General features: G+C 37.6%; 1 protein-coding gene across 1 annotated transcript in view; it reads right to left on the bottom strand.

Moving 5' to 3' along the window:
• LOC129779994 (uncharacterized) overlaps positions 1–12820 on the bottom strand; it is a 161171-nt gene extending 148351 nt beyond the window's left edge. Inside the window, exon 1 of the mRNA XM_055787866.1 lies at positions 11769–12820. The gene's annotated coding sequence lies outside the window, so the exon portion shown is untranslated. The remainder of the gene's footprint in view (positions 1–11768) is intronic.
• Between the last annotated feature and the right edge of the window lie 3086 nt (positions 12821–15906).

Genomic DNA, 15906 nt, shown 5'->3' with positions numbered 1-15906 from the left:
TTTTGATCGCTACGAAGTATGAGAACAAAATTATTTCGGAGTTTTGGTGTTGTAAATCAAGGATGTCGAAGTGCTATTTTGTTTGTAACTTCAAATCTAATCACAAAAGCTACGAGAGAGTTGATTTCATTTTTCATTTAAACTAATAGTTCACATATCACTATAATACAAAGATAAAGAGTTTTCGCGATGCATACACAGTGCAATGCTTATATTGATAACAAAAAAAAAAGCGAAATATTACAAGCTTGTGTATTATTCTCGCAAGGGCAAGTATAAATCATGAATCAATAATGGTCTGATTATTCTACGAAAAGCGTGAAAATCATTTATCTTTTTTAGGGCCACCGAACTTTCTATTGAAAAACTAATTTTAAATGTCGATAAATTCTGAAAAATAATATCCGAAGAGATGAAGAAGCGAATTAAATAAAACAATTTCGTAGACCTACGTATCTTGGACACAACCATCTACAATTTTTACTCCACTTAATATACCACAAAATGAAATGCTGCCTAATTTCTGTAAAATGCAACCAACACTCATCGCTTAAGTATATTACCTTTGGTAAATTCATGCTTGAAATTAGCTATTTTATGAGCCACAGCTTAATTGAGAATTATGAATGAATTCTCGTTGCTTTCCTAATGAGAACAAGAACTGTATGTGTGCAATTTAAGATGGTCACACATCTATGGGGAAGTACTAGTTCACACGTTGAGTCCCGTGTCGGTCCCTAACAGTGGACTTTTCGTTTGTAGGGCGTCTATACTGGGAGCGACAACAACAATTTTTATTTTATCCCATCTGTTTATTTTATTTAGGCTCATAAGAACCTCAGCTGTAACAGAGACGGATTTATTCGTGCACAGTTTTCATCGTATCGATGATATCACAAATGTATTCCTATCGTTCCACTGTTCCACAGTTCAACAGTTGGACCTGAACAGATTGTAGATTATGTCGCGGGAGGCACCAATGAGTTCCGTTTGACTTTCACTTGCTGGTATTTGTTTAGATGATGAAGCCAAAGTACTACTACGGAAAATGAATACCGTAGAACGCGACAGGTATGGCAGTCATATACTTCTAATGTTGTTAAAATATTTTAGCTTCACCTAGACAGTAGAAAAAATTGAATAGACACTGTAGTGTGAAAAAGTCTGTTATCAGTGAAGTTGGATTTACAAAAACTGTAGAACTCGATTCACTGTTCGAATAATCTAGTAGCGTATGTAGTGCAAGATACCGTGAGTCAAGAGCTCGACCGCCTAGAGCAATTGAATACCATTTCACTCCGATAGTTGTGGTACGCAAGGTCACTGGTTCGTTTAGAACCTGCGGAAACTATTCGAATTCCGCATCAATACTAGCTTTTCCTCCCAAAGAATATTTCCACCAACTGCTCATCAGACAAGATGTTCTCTACGATGCGTTTCTGCACGTGGAAGTTGATGAAGCAAGTCGTGACAATACGTGACAAAATAGTTTGATGAGGCAGGTCGTTCAGGTCCAGTATCTAAGCCATGTCATCAACAATCAACATTTACGTCCGGATATAGCAAATAGCAGAGGAAGACTACGTATACGTTAGCAAATGGTATCTATCCATCTAGAGCAGTGGGGTCGATATTGATTTATCAGGGGTCGACATGAACGGAAATTTATTTTGAGGGGTCGACGAAGTCTTAAAATTGACCCCCATTAATTAACAAAAGTTCTTGTTTGAAACTTTCAAGATACAGTATATGCTGTGTTTGTGCTAATCAAGTATTTGTGAGTAATTTGTATTAACATATTTTCAATTAAATTAATATTTATATAACACTGTACACTGTTTGTCCGGAGGTCAAATAATTGACACTTTTTGACAGATAAAGCTTGGTTTGAAATTCGTACAAACACTATTTTGTGACAAACAGTTTGATATCAAACATGGAAAAAATTCGACTGAAATATTTAAGGTAACCTAAACATGCACCGCCAGGTTCGAAGAACAGACCAAAAAAATATTTCCAATAATTGAATATTTGCTTGTCGTGTTTTGTGTCGAATATATTTGATCAGTACACGTTGATCAAATTTTATCTGTCAAAAAGAGTCAAATATTTGGTTTCGATCAAACAGTGTATGAGCACCCTTAGTAGCCAGAACTAACTTTTGGAAGGATGGTATACTGTTCGTGAATGACCTCATACAGGTTACTCGAAAGGATTCTAGAACGTTGTATGACGAGATGGTTTCGTTGTTTACGATGGACAAAATTGCACACCAAATTTATTTGATTGGCTATGGGGCTGATGGAGCAAAGACCATGACTTCACTAGGCAACTCTCTTGGTGCTTTGGTTAAAAGAGATTGTCAATTGTTTTTCATTATGGAGTGTATTTGCTATAGTCCTGTCTTATTCTCTTCGTATGCGTGTAAGCATATTCCAGATGACCAGCAAACCAATAGCTGTCTTAGCTGCAGTTCCTTGCGGACAAGTAAGTGTGACGAGATTCAGGAAATTCTTGAATTCAAAACCCTTGACATTACTGCATCCATGCGCGACTAGATGACTTTTACCGGAAACAGTGATGCAAAGGTGCTTGACAGATATGAACCACTCCGAATCTGCTTTGGATTTGTGAAACATGTTAACCATGAATGCCAAAGTGGTAGACAAATATTTATTTGACATTTTTGTCATACGTACTCAAAGTAATTAATAACATGAACAAGCTATTTCAAAGTGAGTATCCTACCGAGCAATTCGAGACTTTTCCGCACGATATTGGATATTTTTTCCACAAATGTGTTCATGCAAATGCTAAAAGATCTGAATAAAGTTGTGTTTGATCAAGAAAATTACGAGAGCTTGGAAAATGTGTAGGTTGGTACAACGGCTAAACTACTTATTAGGGAGTACACAAACGATGGAAAAATATCCGTTGATCGGCTCAACAAATTTAAGGCTAGTGTAATGCATCAACTTCAACGACTCGGTTCATTTTCAACCAATTGATGAGGAATTCAGAGAGCTGCGCAATGTTGATTTTTCAGACTATTCTCCGGATGAACGAACCAATGTAGTCATGTTATGGGATAAAGTTCTAGCCACAACTATCCGTGGTGGTGGAATAGCATTCCCGTAGTTGAGAAAATTTATCCCAAAAATTTACTGAACACCGAAGAAACTGGTTCGTTGCACATGTCTGCAACAATCGAGTTTAAGTATAATGCGTCGATATATGATAAGAAAAAATAACTGGTCAACCATGTTTTACACATCAGACGTAAAAAATATTGATTGATTGATTGTGTTGTATTATAGAGACTTCAAATTTTTGCAGTTCTAGTCCTTGAGAAAAGCCCTTGTGGGCAAACTCTATCCAAACTCCTTCTCAGCATGCCTCGCGAAAGACACTTCATTGTCATTGCTCGTCAGCAAACCGCGTCCACTTCCACACACATCAAACGATCATTTCGTGAAAATGTTTAATGAAATTCGCAATTAAATATAAAAAATGTCGACAAAAACCCAGACAAATCCAGACATTAAGATTTCTGTTCAATGCACATTACAACCTTGGTTTAACCCTTTTTAAGGCCGTGGAAATTAGGTGAGGAAACTTAGGTGAATTGAAACTTCAGAGAACATAATCCTTACATGAGGAAGAACATATTATCTTTGATAAAAAATAAACTGTGGAAGCAGTCGAGAAATTGGTGGCAATATAGTTGCCACTGCCCGTTAAGCCCAAAAACACTGCTTGCCGCTGCCTTGTATGTTCATTTTATTGTGTCTTTGGGTACACAAAAAATAAAAAAATATCTCTAGTGCTGCGAAAAAAATATTTTTAATATAGGAAAAAATATAAAATTTGAATTTTTCATCAATTCATAAATTTTTTTATTGAGGAAACTGCACGAACTTACACAGTATATCCTAAGTAGAACGCTTACAGTGAAAAATTTATCAACTTATGCATGTTCAACGAATTTAAACAGAAGTTTTTTCCGGCGCTCTGAATTCGCGGTTTTGACATAAAAATTATTCCCAAAATTAATACCATACATTTTTAGCAGTTCTCAAAAACTTGGAGTATCGAAAACAATATTTTCTGTTGGTGGCGATACAGTTGTTACGGCCTTATAACAGGCTAACCAACCGCAAAGCCTTTAAATTAGTAAAAATTTTGTATGAATAACACAAAAACTAGAAATAGTTTTTGTTTGAAAAAATGGCTATAGAGGTCTGATATATAACTTAATTCAGAAAAAGGGGTCTATTGCTAAAAATAGTTTGAGAACCCCTGATCTAGAGGATGATATTATATCTGTAGCCTAATGTTCAGAGCCCTTCCTTTTGGGTTCTGAGTTGTCGTTCAGGATCCACATCATCGAGCCTGAACTCAGGTGGTTTCAAGTTAGGGCATCGGATGATTGTATCCTGTTCGGAGAACGACTCATGATCGCTTCCAAATATCGGAAATAGTGCTTTAATCAACTACACCCTAGATATCCTGTTGTCCACGAGATAAAATCGAAGCTCGGTGTACTGGCCCACTCCCACTCCTGATGAAGTAAAGAATCTCGCCAAGGCTTAATTGCTTTAGTAAAATTTTTTTGGAGAATAAAGGGGTAAAGAGTAATGTAGAAGCTTTGGACACATATCTGCATACGTAGGGTAGGGCGGGGCTAGTTGGTCATACGGGTAAGTTGGTCAGTGACGATATCTTGGAATTTGAGCGTCCAAAAAATTAGCGATCTATGGATGAAAAATAGCGAATTGCTGATACAAAATAATAATCGAATCGGAAAAACTTTTTATTAAGTAGGTTAAAAAATACGGACATGGTTCCGATTTCGCCAAAAATCAGTCACGGTTTGCGCATTATAAAATGTGTTCTAAAACTGGTTAATAACCATGAAAAAAATCGGCTCAAACGTAGAACAAAGCTTTATTGTACGTATTACCTTTAAGTGTTAATGGAAATCGCTTTCAAAATTATTTTTGTTGAATTCTCATGAATATTATTTTTTATATATAGAGGGTCTAGTTGGTCACACAAATTGCTCGTTTGACAGCAACGCATATAAAATTTTCAGGTATGCCGTGTTTCATTACGCAAGCTATAAACAATATAGAAAGCATATGTTTTACTGCTAAATCCAGTGTATTTGAAATGAGACAACCACCACACAAACCACTTGCAATATAATTGTCATATTTATATTTTTGGCTGTAAAATTTTCATTAAATATAATAAACGCTTACATTGAATATCAGAACTCACAATAACGCTTTGAGTAATGTAGCATACCTGGAGGCTATTTCTATATACTTTGGGGCAAACGGTACAAATGTCATCACCATAATATCGGAGGAAAGTTCTTAACACAAAAACGGAACTGTGATAACTCTATTTGTTTATTCCAGCTTTGAAATTTTGGTTGTAACTCAAACCATATCCATGAAACTAATTGTAGAAAAGGTATTTAATCGGAAAACCTTCGATTTGTGAAGTGGTCGTTTGAAAGATCTAGGTTAATCTATTGTATAGTAGGGCCAAAATAATAGAAATTCAATGTCACAATCATTCGAATTTTCGAGCGCAAATGAACTAATGTCTTATAGAGACCCTGGCATCTCTGGTTTGCCACAAAGATGAAGGGAGACGAAATCGCTAGAAAAGATTGTCTGACTAATTTTCAACGATCAGAATTTGAAATTTTCATTAATTTGTTTTTTTACTTGCTACATGATATTAGTTAACTGTTTTTGTTTTGATTTAATTAATTACTTTATAATGAAGGAAACTTCTAATGGAAAAATGCTTATTATTTGCTCAAAAATAACATGCCTATTATTGACCAATTAACCCCGTGTATGGGGTTGGTTGGTCAATTTATTCTGAAATATAAAGACGTTAAATAAAATAAAATGTCAAATAATTGATTCTCTGGTTATTTTTCATTGAAAGGGTGAAGGTAAGCTTCATTGTGGTACATAACATTCTAACGCAAAACTTCTTACTACAAAGTTATAACTAAATTTATTCAAAAATTACCAACTAGCCCCGCTCTACCCTACCGGATGTTCAATCGCCAAATTAGGACGAGCCTCATAAGCCAGAATATGTGTTACATTGAATGCAACCTTATACATACGTCAAAGACATTTCAAATTTGCGCGTAACACTAAGGGTTTCTTTGTTTGTGTGTGCTATAACTCAGAAGTAAACAAAACGTAAACAGAACTCGTCAATTTGTGCAATCATTGTTTCAAGCCATGGCAAAGTGGCAGCGTATCCGTCATTTATCCCGCTCCCAAATGACGCGAAGCGAGGTGCGGTTGCTGTTGGAGTGTCCCGGTAGATTGTAAAAAGAGTTTTGAATCTGAAAAAAGAAGGCGACTACCTCCAAGCACCTTCTCGAGTCGCCCAAGGTCAGTTCGGACGAAAAAAATCTGTTTCCAAGATCAAGAGGAAAATTTCACCCAATCCCATGCATTTCATGAGCAAAACTACTCAGGAGGCAGGAATAAATAACCGTACACTATGATGGGAATCATATAGGAAGACTGTGGTGCTAAGTCACGAATACGGAAGAAGACCCAGATGATAACTCAGCATATCCGGGAGTTACGTGCCCAGCGCTGCAAGAAGATCTTAAATTTTCTCAAAGGATCCCGTATCAAATTCTAGAATAGACTGATACATCAGCTCTCTGTCGATAAAGGAGATAGCTGACGAGTACTCAAACTTAAGTTTGACGAAACATCTGGCCAGTGTCATGGTATTCGGACTGGTAGCATCAGACGGTAAAAAAATGGACCCGGTATTCCGTATGGCGTTTCATTAAGGCTAAGGCCTATGCCAAGTGCCACTCGAACATCGTTGTGTCCCATTCACCCGAAACACGTTTACCCGAAACACATTTACCCGACTGTAAAAAATACCCGAATGCGACACATACCCGAATGGACATTTACCCGAAATCGACAAATACCCGAATGGACATGTACCCAAATGCAACAAATACCCGAATGCGACATTTACCCGAATGGACCCGAATGAGAAGGAAAGATTCCGACAAACCAGATTGTGATTTTTTTTTTCGAATCTCCTGTTGATAAAGAGGATGAAATCAAAAAAACATGAAAAAGTAACAAAAATATGAAGTGAAATGAGAAATTGTAATGAGGAAATTTGAAAAAGATTTTGAAGACTTCGCGGTGTCATTTTTAAAAATTAGTATATGCACAATTGACATGCCGTCTTCTTTTCTTTCTGTGTTGATTAAGGCCCAAAAATGAGCATGGGTCATGGATTATTTAGAAAATTAAGCAGGTAATTTTAACATAAAAATATAAGCAGGACAATGTGAAAAGAATTGATAAAAAAAATAGTACTCACGTATTCACCACCGCAGTGCAATGTTTATCATGAATTTATATTTTCGTGATGAAATTTATTGTGAGGTCAACGTAATGGGGCGAATTTTCCATTTTACGAGTAAAAGGACGCAACCCGAGTCGGCCGCCGACCCGCCGTCGGAAGCGGCGGCCTCTCGCAAGCAAACCGATTGCCCGGTTTGTTTGAAACATAGGAGACGATCCTTTAGTTAGGACGGCATACGTTTACCTGGTGTATTACGGTCGGCGGCCAACTCGGATTGCATCACCTTGTCGGCTTGAGGCCACCTCGGTTGCTCATCCTCGTTAGATGGGACTTCTCTCCCATCTCAGAATAAATTTTATTACGAAACAATAAATTCATAATATAAATTACACTTCAGTGCCATAATACGTATGTACCAAAATTGTCAGCTTTCTTTTAAGTGAACGAGCTGCGTCATCCATATAAATAGATAAATTTCATAATACGTTATAGAACTGCATTCATTCACTTTTTATTATTCTCAATAGGATTTTATCCAACGCCGCTATTTCCCAAATTGCACTACCCACGAAAAATACGAACTTTTTGAATTTAAATGAACGTACAAGACAACTATGATCTTCATATAACACTCATCATAAATAAATATACAAATACTTCCTAATAATAAATGTTGCGTACTATTCGAATATATCCTTCTTTTGAGTAAGTCTAGGATTTGGGTAGACATTACATTCGGGTAATTGTTACATTCGGGTAACTGTCGCATTCGGGTAGATGTCCCATTCGGGTAAATGTCACATTCGGGTAATTGTTGCATTCGGGTAAATGACGCATTCGGGTATTTGTTACATTCGGGTGAGTGGAATTAGGGTGAATGTCTTTCGGGTAACTGCCTTTCGGGTGAGTGGGTTTCGGGTAAATGTGAGGGAAATGGATTCGGAGAATGTTATCGGAACTTGAAGATCCTTCCGGAAGTGTATTGAAATGTTTATTGCTGATTACGTGGTTTTTTTACGCGGATTTCGAAATATCCGCCTTTTTTTCACTGCACGCATCAACCACGTAAAAATTCAATATGCTAATTGATGTGACTTTTCACGATACAAATTTTTTATTGTATCACTGGTTAGAAGCTGAGAAGATACAGATAGCATGATTGTAGCATGCAATAAAATTCAGGTAATCAATTGTAAGAATATGGGTCGCATTTTGAACTAATAATTCACTGTATGTTAGATTTTTACACGGATTTTGAAAACTACATGGTTTATTTTTACGCGGTTTTTGTAATTTACGCGGTTTTTAGGCGCGGATTTTGGAATTTACGCTGTTGTTTTTACGCGGATTTCTGAATTTACGCGGCACGTATCCCCCGCGTAAAAAGCGACTTCAGTGTACGTGAAATTCGACTATAAATTCTTGTCAGAACTACCTACAAGGATTTAACACTCGTTCTAAAGGACAGAAATCCCTCTAGTTGCCCGAAAATTTGACCAATGAAGAACTTAAGGAATTGATGAAGACACATCTTAAGAATCATGTCTTTCAACAGAAAACATTACACAATTTGAAAAGAATTTTAAAAAAACAGTCAAAAGTTGTCGCTAAGAAGTCCGCGTTGAAACACAAGAAGAACGCTGGTTGGAAGTTGTGCCATACAATCGATACATAGCAGAGATCGAGAACTGTTCTACTAAACTTATTTTGACAGTATGAGTTTATGTGATAAAAAATGAACTTCCAACATTTTTGTTTGGTTTTTACTAACAACGTCCATTTACTAACGATGCGTGCATTCTTTTTGGGGCAATCTTCAATACAATGATGACCGTCGACCACTCCCAAGGGCTCTTCGTAACTGAATGATGTGTTGGCGCTGCACACATCAATAATTTTCAGAGAATCCTTAGAAATTCTACTTGAAGCCTAGAGCCGGCCCGACAACGCACGTTCTTCGTAACCCAGACCATTGCCACCTATATTGCAATAAACATCGTCTACTCCGTGGCATAACCAGCTACGATCTTGCGTTGAGTCCTTTGTCGTCTATCCAATGTTAATCTCATGTGTAGATTAACTGAATTATTGTTTCTATTGTGTTAAAATCCGCATCATGCTTCCCAATGAAGGGATATTCTACTCAAATGCCTCGACATCTATCAACTACGAAACCCGAAAATTCCGATTATAACTTGTTTCGATCGATGGCCGAAAGGGTAAAAATTGAATCGACCCCCGGAGGAACGACATAAGTTTACCGGAATCTACCAGGTGTCTATAGTCTAAAGCGTATGGGAAAACTGGTAAAAGGATAATAATACTAATTCGAATTCATACAAGAATAAACATATTCCCTTGATCGCCCAGTTATGTTTTTTTTTATCCCATTTATTTATTAGGCTCATTAGCATTTAGCTGTAACAGAGCCGGGTTTTAATCGTGTACATGTACATATGTTTTATGTTTCTATGAATTGTGAATTACACAGTAGTTAGTAGTAGCCATTTAGGCGTTAAGTTTTCTGTTCCATTACATTATGGTAAATTACACAGTAGTAGCCATTTAGGCGTAAGGGTATTCTTTCTGTTCATCCATTGTTCAGCAGACCGGACAGCGGAGACAGTTGATATTGATCATTGTTGAGTTTTTTTATAGAACAGCAGCCCGATGTTTCTTGCAGAGCAGAGCAGTTGTATGGATGAATCGATCTTTGTTCCACCGTGGATCGATTTCCATCGCTGATGATGGTTGCGTGGACGTAGTTATTCTATAACAACACAAAGATGGTCAATTGAGGGCCCTGAGTTTGAACTCACGATCGATCGCTTGGTAAGCGAACGCGTAACCAAGTGGCTACGAAGACCCCCTGCCCAGTTATGTTGTGACCAGATTTAGTTAGCTACCAAGGCCGTGATACGATGGCATGATAATAACGGAGTCTTATTCATTCCACAAGAACTGAATCTGCCGAAGTATTACCAGTTTCGAACAATAGATTAGTTTTGACAATGGTCATCAAAACATATGAAAAAGTGATGGAATCGTGTAATCAAAACCATGTACCCGAAACAGAATTTCGATGAGCATTAATTAATTTTGTAAATAAAAAATATACTGTTCAACGATGAGAAATCAAACTCTGGATTTCCTGTACGCGTAATGTCGTCCGATATAGGACAATCTATTAGAATAAACTTTTTTCATTTCTTTACATCCGAAAGATGCAGTCCGGCAATTTCGTTATTTATTCATAAATTCAAAGATACCGATATTCCGAGACAATATTGAACTAAAAAATGTCAAAATATCCCAGGCCCTCAACGCCTTTTTTAATCAAAATCATTTTCAACGTGTTTTTTATACTAATCGCGCACATCAACAAGATTGTATTGAACAAACAATAACAGTACGGATCTCTAAAATTTTTAGTATTGCAAGAGAATGAAGGTTTGACTGAATTTAGATATCTAAATGTACACATCAAGAGTAAGACAGCTTAATTATCAAAAAAACTAAAGAAAATTCCACCCAAACAGTTTTGAATATCGAAATACTTCGAAACTGTAATTATAAATTGATGTTCGTGTTGAAAGCCATTATTATCATAGAATTATTTACGAAAGCTAAAGTATTGCAAACTATGAAAACTCTCCTTTCGGGCCCGAGGAAGACAGCCCAATGTGCCGGTGAGAGATGTGTTGGCTCGGTTAGACCATGATTACATGACCCAAATATATGTTTTCCTTAAAGCTATCGATCTTCGTGTGTGATTGTACCTATGTCCTTATACCCTCCTTTTCATCCATTGCGAGCGATTGGCCCCCTTGGTATAAACAGCAAAATAAGTTGAAATGTAAATATACAATAGATATACGAATAGATTTAAGAATCGAGTGTGATCATCAACATTGTAACAATTCCCTTATATCCCATCCCTTTCCTGAAAGAATATGTCACCCTCTAAACTCGAGTAAACCGCGAGTAATCGGTTTTCCACCTTACTAACCATAGTGTTAGGAAAATTATTTATGTATAGTTTTAAAACATATATTTATGAATTCGGCTCCTTTAAACTAATGTAACTGAGCCTGTAAAAATAAACGATTTATATATATAAAAAAAAATGAAAACTCCGTAGATTCGGAAGGCTTACGATTACACAAAAACAAATTCGGCATCTTTAACAAAAGGGAGATTTAAAAAAAAATCATTTCGTTTCGATTGGAAAAACTTACAGATAAAAAATATTGTGCATTGCATTTGTCATAAATACACATGTTCACACTAATTATATGTTCAGTGAGAGGCATCTTGTTGCTTCTCCATCATGAATGTTATTACATAAATGAGATGATCTTCTTCATGTGATTGATTACCTTCAAGGATTTCAAAAAATCCAAACAGATGCTACGTAGGTTCATATAAACAGCGACGTTCTATTCTTTATTTTCCCCATCTCCAGCTCACATATGTTTCGATTCACCCATATTCGGCATATTGTTTTCGATCGTAGTATGATTATTTCCCTCCGGAAAAAATCATTGTGTTCACTTAATATTCTTCTCAATGTGGTTCACTTTATGCACCTGTTTGCAACTTTGGAACAAATTGACAATATTATAATTCCGCCGCTCTTCAAACACACTGATTTCGTAAGCACTTCACTTCATTTTAATAATCTCATACCATGAAATCCATATCGGCTTACTGAACAGCCTCACATTCACCATAATGTATATCAAACATGTTTTATCTTAATTTTAAACATGACAATTTTCAATCTATAGCATCGATTCTTTCACTATACACGCCAAAACGAATCGCCCGTGTCAAGGCCTATGCTAAGAGTATAATCCATGCAGATTTGTGTCTACTTTTACATACATCCAATAATTGCGGCAAGTGCTCTAGTGTGAACCCAGTCGCACAAACTTGTATCATCGGCAAGCATCCAAAACGATGGAGTATGCACTTCCGGAATCACCATACCACTACTGCTTCTTGCTCCACTTTCCCTCCTGCCGCGATTATGCAGAAGAAAAATTGTTTACTTGGCTTTGGTTTTTGTTTGTTCCTTCCACTGAGGTTATTTGCCACCCTCTTCTCTGCTGGGAGAAGACCAACTTTCACGAACATCCATTAAAGTTTAGAACTTTTTTTCGTCCACTTATGCACGATCCTGGAATAAGTTCATATACACCCGATGCGGGAGGAAATGATGATTATATTCTTCCCACATCTACACCTACACACAGTGAGTTTTACAGCAAAAAATGCTTTAAGATATGTAGGATGTTTCCCAGAGCTTGAATCACTTTCACACACGAGAAGATGGTGCGCTCAGTATCGGGTTCTCGCTTTGGGTTGTTTTCCGCGTCCGGTTACCTCGACATTCGACAGTTGACTGGGATTTGCGAAAATTTCAGACGTGCGGATGAGTTTTCCCATGGAAGTTGAAATGAGTAGTACGCCAAGGATGCTGTGCACACTAACACAGCGAGATGCTGGATCCTGTGAGATGAACTGCTCCGCGATTTGTGCTCACTTGTCTCTCTTTTAGAACCTTTAGAACTCTTTTAGAACCATTTCATGCGCAGACTTCCGGTGAGTGTAACTCTCTGTGACATGTGACAGTACACTAAATCATTAAAATTATCGTCGCATCATTGGGATAAAGCCGCTACCGCCGGAGACACTCGTGCTCGGTGTTTATGTTGTCCCGCTCAATTCAGCCAACCATCACTGGAAGTTGTTATGAAATATTAATTGAATTGGTACAATACTTAACGCACGCTGTAACTCATTCATCGCCATAGCTCTAGAATCGATTTGGAACGATATAATATTGCTTATAATAAGCTGATTGAATAATTAATTGGGAATAAATTTAGCGCCCCAAGCATTTAAAGTTCTTATCGATGCGTCTTGGCAGAATGTAATTATAAAGTTATTAATTCGTTACACCTTCGATAAAATTTACATATTTTATCGATTTTTGAGATGTAATCCGATTGATTTGTCTCTGTGCTATCATTGAAATACCAGTAACTGAAAAAAAAATCTAGAGATGGGTTATATCCGTGATATAACCGCAAGGTGGACGTAGGACTGTTTGAAGTTGCATCTGAATGAATTCACAATGAATGAATGGATATTTTGAGCTGAATGTTCTTCTTGTAAATGTGTGAGTGGAAGCACAGGGGAGTACATAAAAGTAGAAAGGTCTGAGTCTAGGAGCACGGACGTAAGTTTGGCGTTGAACTGTGACTGTTGGGAACAATTGTCTTTTAATGTATTCTTTTCATTGTTCAGAAATCTGTTATTTGAGCTCTTTTGTAACTTCAAATGGTGGCCCTGAAAAGAGCTGTTTGTTATATGTACTGGTATCCCTTTAACAGGGGATCATCCGCAACTTCATTGTTCAGAATGTTCGAATCTCCCGCTTGAGCATCCAAGTGTAGCACGGTGAATGATAGGCCAGCAGCAGTGTTTGGATTTCGATCAATATCGAATGATACACAATGTGTCATGCAAGTAACCTCTCACGAACATATAATCAAATATGAGTTGATCGTTCAGATACGTGTATGAAAGACAGTCATCACTTGTGATACACTAAATGATTAACCTTTTCGTTACGACACTCGTGTGTGCATACGCGATGTGCATACTTTTCGGCGCAGTGCTGCGTACAGGGGTAGCACTTCGGCGGAGCACACTGCCGTAATGAAAGGGTTAAACCAAGAGAGGAACGAAGACTGTTGATTGTATATCCGAACTGTACCAAACATCGCACATCATTTTCGAAGTCTGCATACAAGTTTGAACCGCATATATCGTCCCGTTCTACTATAGCGAAAACCACTGCACAGACAAATTCAGAGCGCGAAGTGATACAAGAAAAATTACGTCATCACTTGGCTGCGGAGAGCAGCGAATGGGAAAAGAGCTAAAATGTGAGAGCGTTTGTTTCTCACTGGAGCGATGTTGCTAGTAAATGAAGTGCGAACCGATGCAGAGTTGTCTCGTTCTCTTTTGTGTCGTGATTTGTAGCAAGTAACAACAAAAGAATGCCGCTAGGGGAAATGATTTCTGTAAGATCGTATTTGTATGGACGAGATTGATTTTTTCAGAGAATGGATTAATTGGCAAACACTGGCCAGCAGCTTCAGACATCAATGAAACCGTTTCTCCTAGCTTCCGTTTTCTGTACCGCCTAACACGTTCTGCAACAGTTAGTGCATGCTTTTTTTGCACCACTTTCGTACTTGCACTTATTGCGATAATAAACCCGATTGTAAATAGAAGTTTGAATGTTGCGACATTTCGACTAGTTTGACCCGAACAACAGTAAAGGTGGTTAAAATTCGATGCCTGGTGGCGATTTCCAATCTGGGGCCATAATTTGGGTCCCAATCACAATGTTTACAAAAATGTTTAATTAGAGTGAAAGTCTCTAATTTTTTGTGTCAAATTACAGGTCTGTCTAATAAGCTGGATATCGACTGTTCATATATTCTAGGAGGACAGATATTTTGTTTAAAAAAAGTTTTTGCAATACAATGCTGCAAAAGTTTTTACCCAACTGTGTTTATTTATTTATTCCAAACATCAACAAATGACATAGAACCCTAATGATACAATCTACTCTAATTTAACTTAATCTAATTGGAATTGACTTTGCTTGAGACGATTTTTATTCGTATTTCTGGATAAATGGAAGTCTATGTGTTCAAACTGACGGTTAAATATTCTAGCCATGCTAGCAACGGGTTCATGACAGGCGTAATTAGTGCGCGCAGCTGGTAGTCGGAGAAAGGCGTGATTTCGCAAATTCCTCCTTTTAAAGTTGAAGTTAACATAGCTCAGCAATTCAGAACAGTCGATGAGATCGTATACGAACAAAGCTCTAGCCGTATCACGTCGTTCACAAAGTTGATCCAACCCCAGAAGCTTACATCGATCTTCATACCTTGGGAGGTTTTGAGGGTCATGAGGGAAGACGACGTAATGCATAGCAAACAAATTTACGTCGGACGGATTCAACTCTCAACATGCTGTTCTGGTAATATGGAGCTCACACAACCGAAAAATACTCCAGAATCGAGCGAACAGGGGCACAGTTTATGCTTCGAACCCGTATCAAATACTTTTTGAGGCTGTCGAGAACTTGACGATTGAAAACATGAGATCATTGAAAAACTCCATTGCCAGATATATGAGCAACGTTTGAGATTTTCGCCCAATCTCTGTACAAGCATAAGGGGAGCCCAATCACAAGGTAACGCATACTGCTTCTAACGAGATCCTGTAAGCGCTCGCAACTCGTCATGAGCCGAAACGCACGGTTCAGTTATCTGCGATTCCGATGGGTTTCGAGAGCCACACACCAGGCTGTCGTTCCTTACCGGAGTATTGACGAGGATACAGTAGCTAGAAGACGCCTTTTGCTACTGCAGGGTCCAGCGTTTTTCGGCATTATCTTCGTTTTCGCACTGATGGACTTTTCTGCTT

The sequence above is a fragment of the Toxorhynchites rutilus genome, chromosome 1, assembly GCF_029784135.1.
Source record: "Toxorhynchites rutilus septentrionalis strain SRP chromosome 1, ASM2978413v1, whole genome shotgun sequence".
Taxonomy (NCBI): domain Eukaryota; kingdom Metazoa; phylum Arthropoda; class Insecta; order Diptera; family Culicidae; genus Toxorhynchites; species Toxorhynchites rutilus.
The sequence above is the reverse complement of the archived record's forward strand: the minus strand, read 5'-3'. Positions and strand labels throughout refer to the sequence as shown.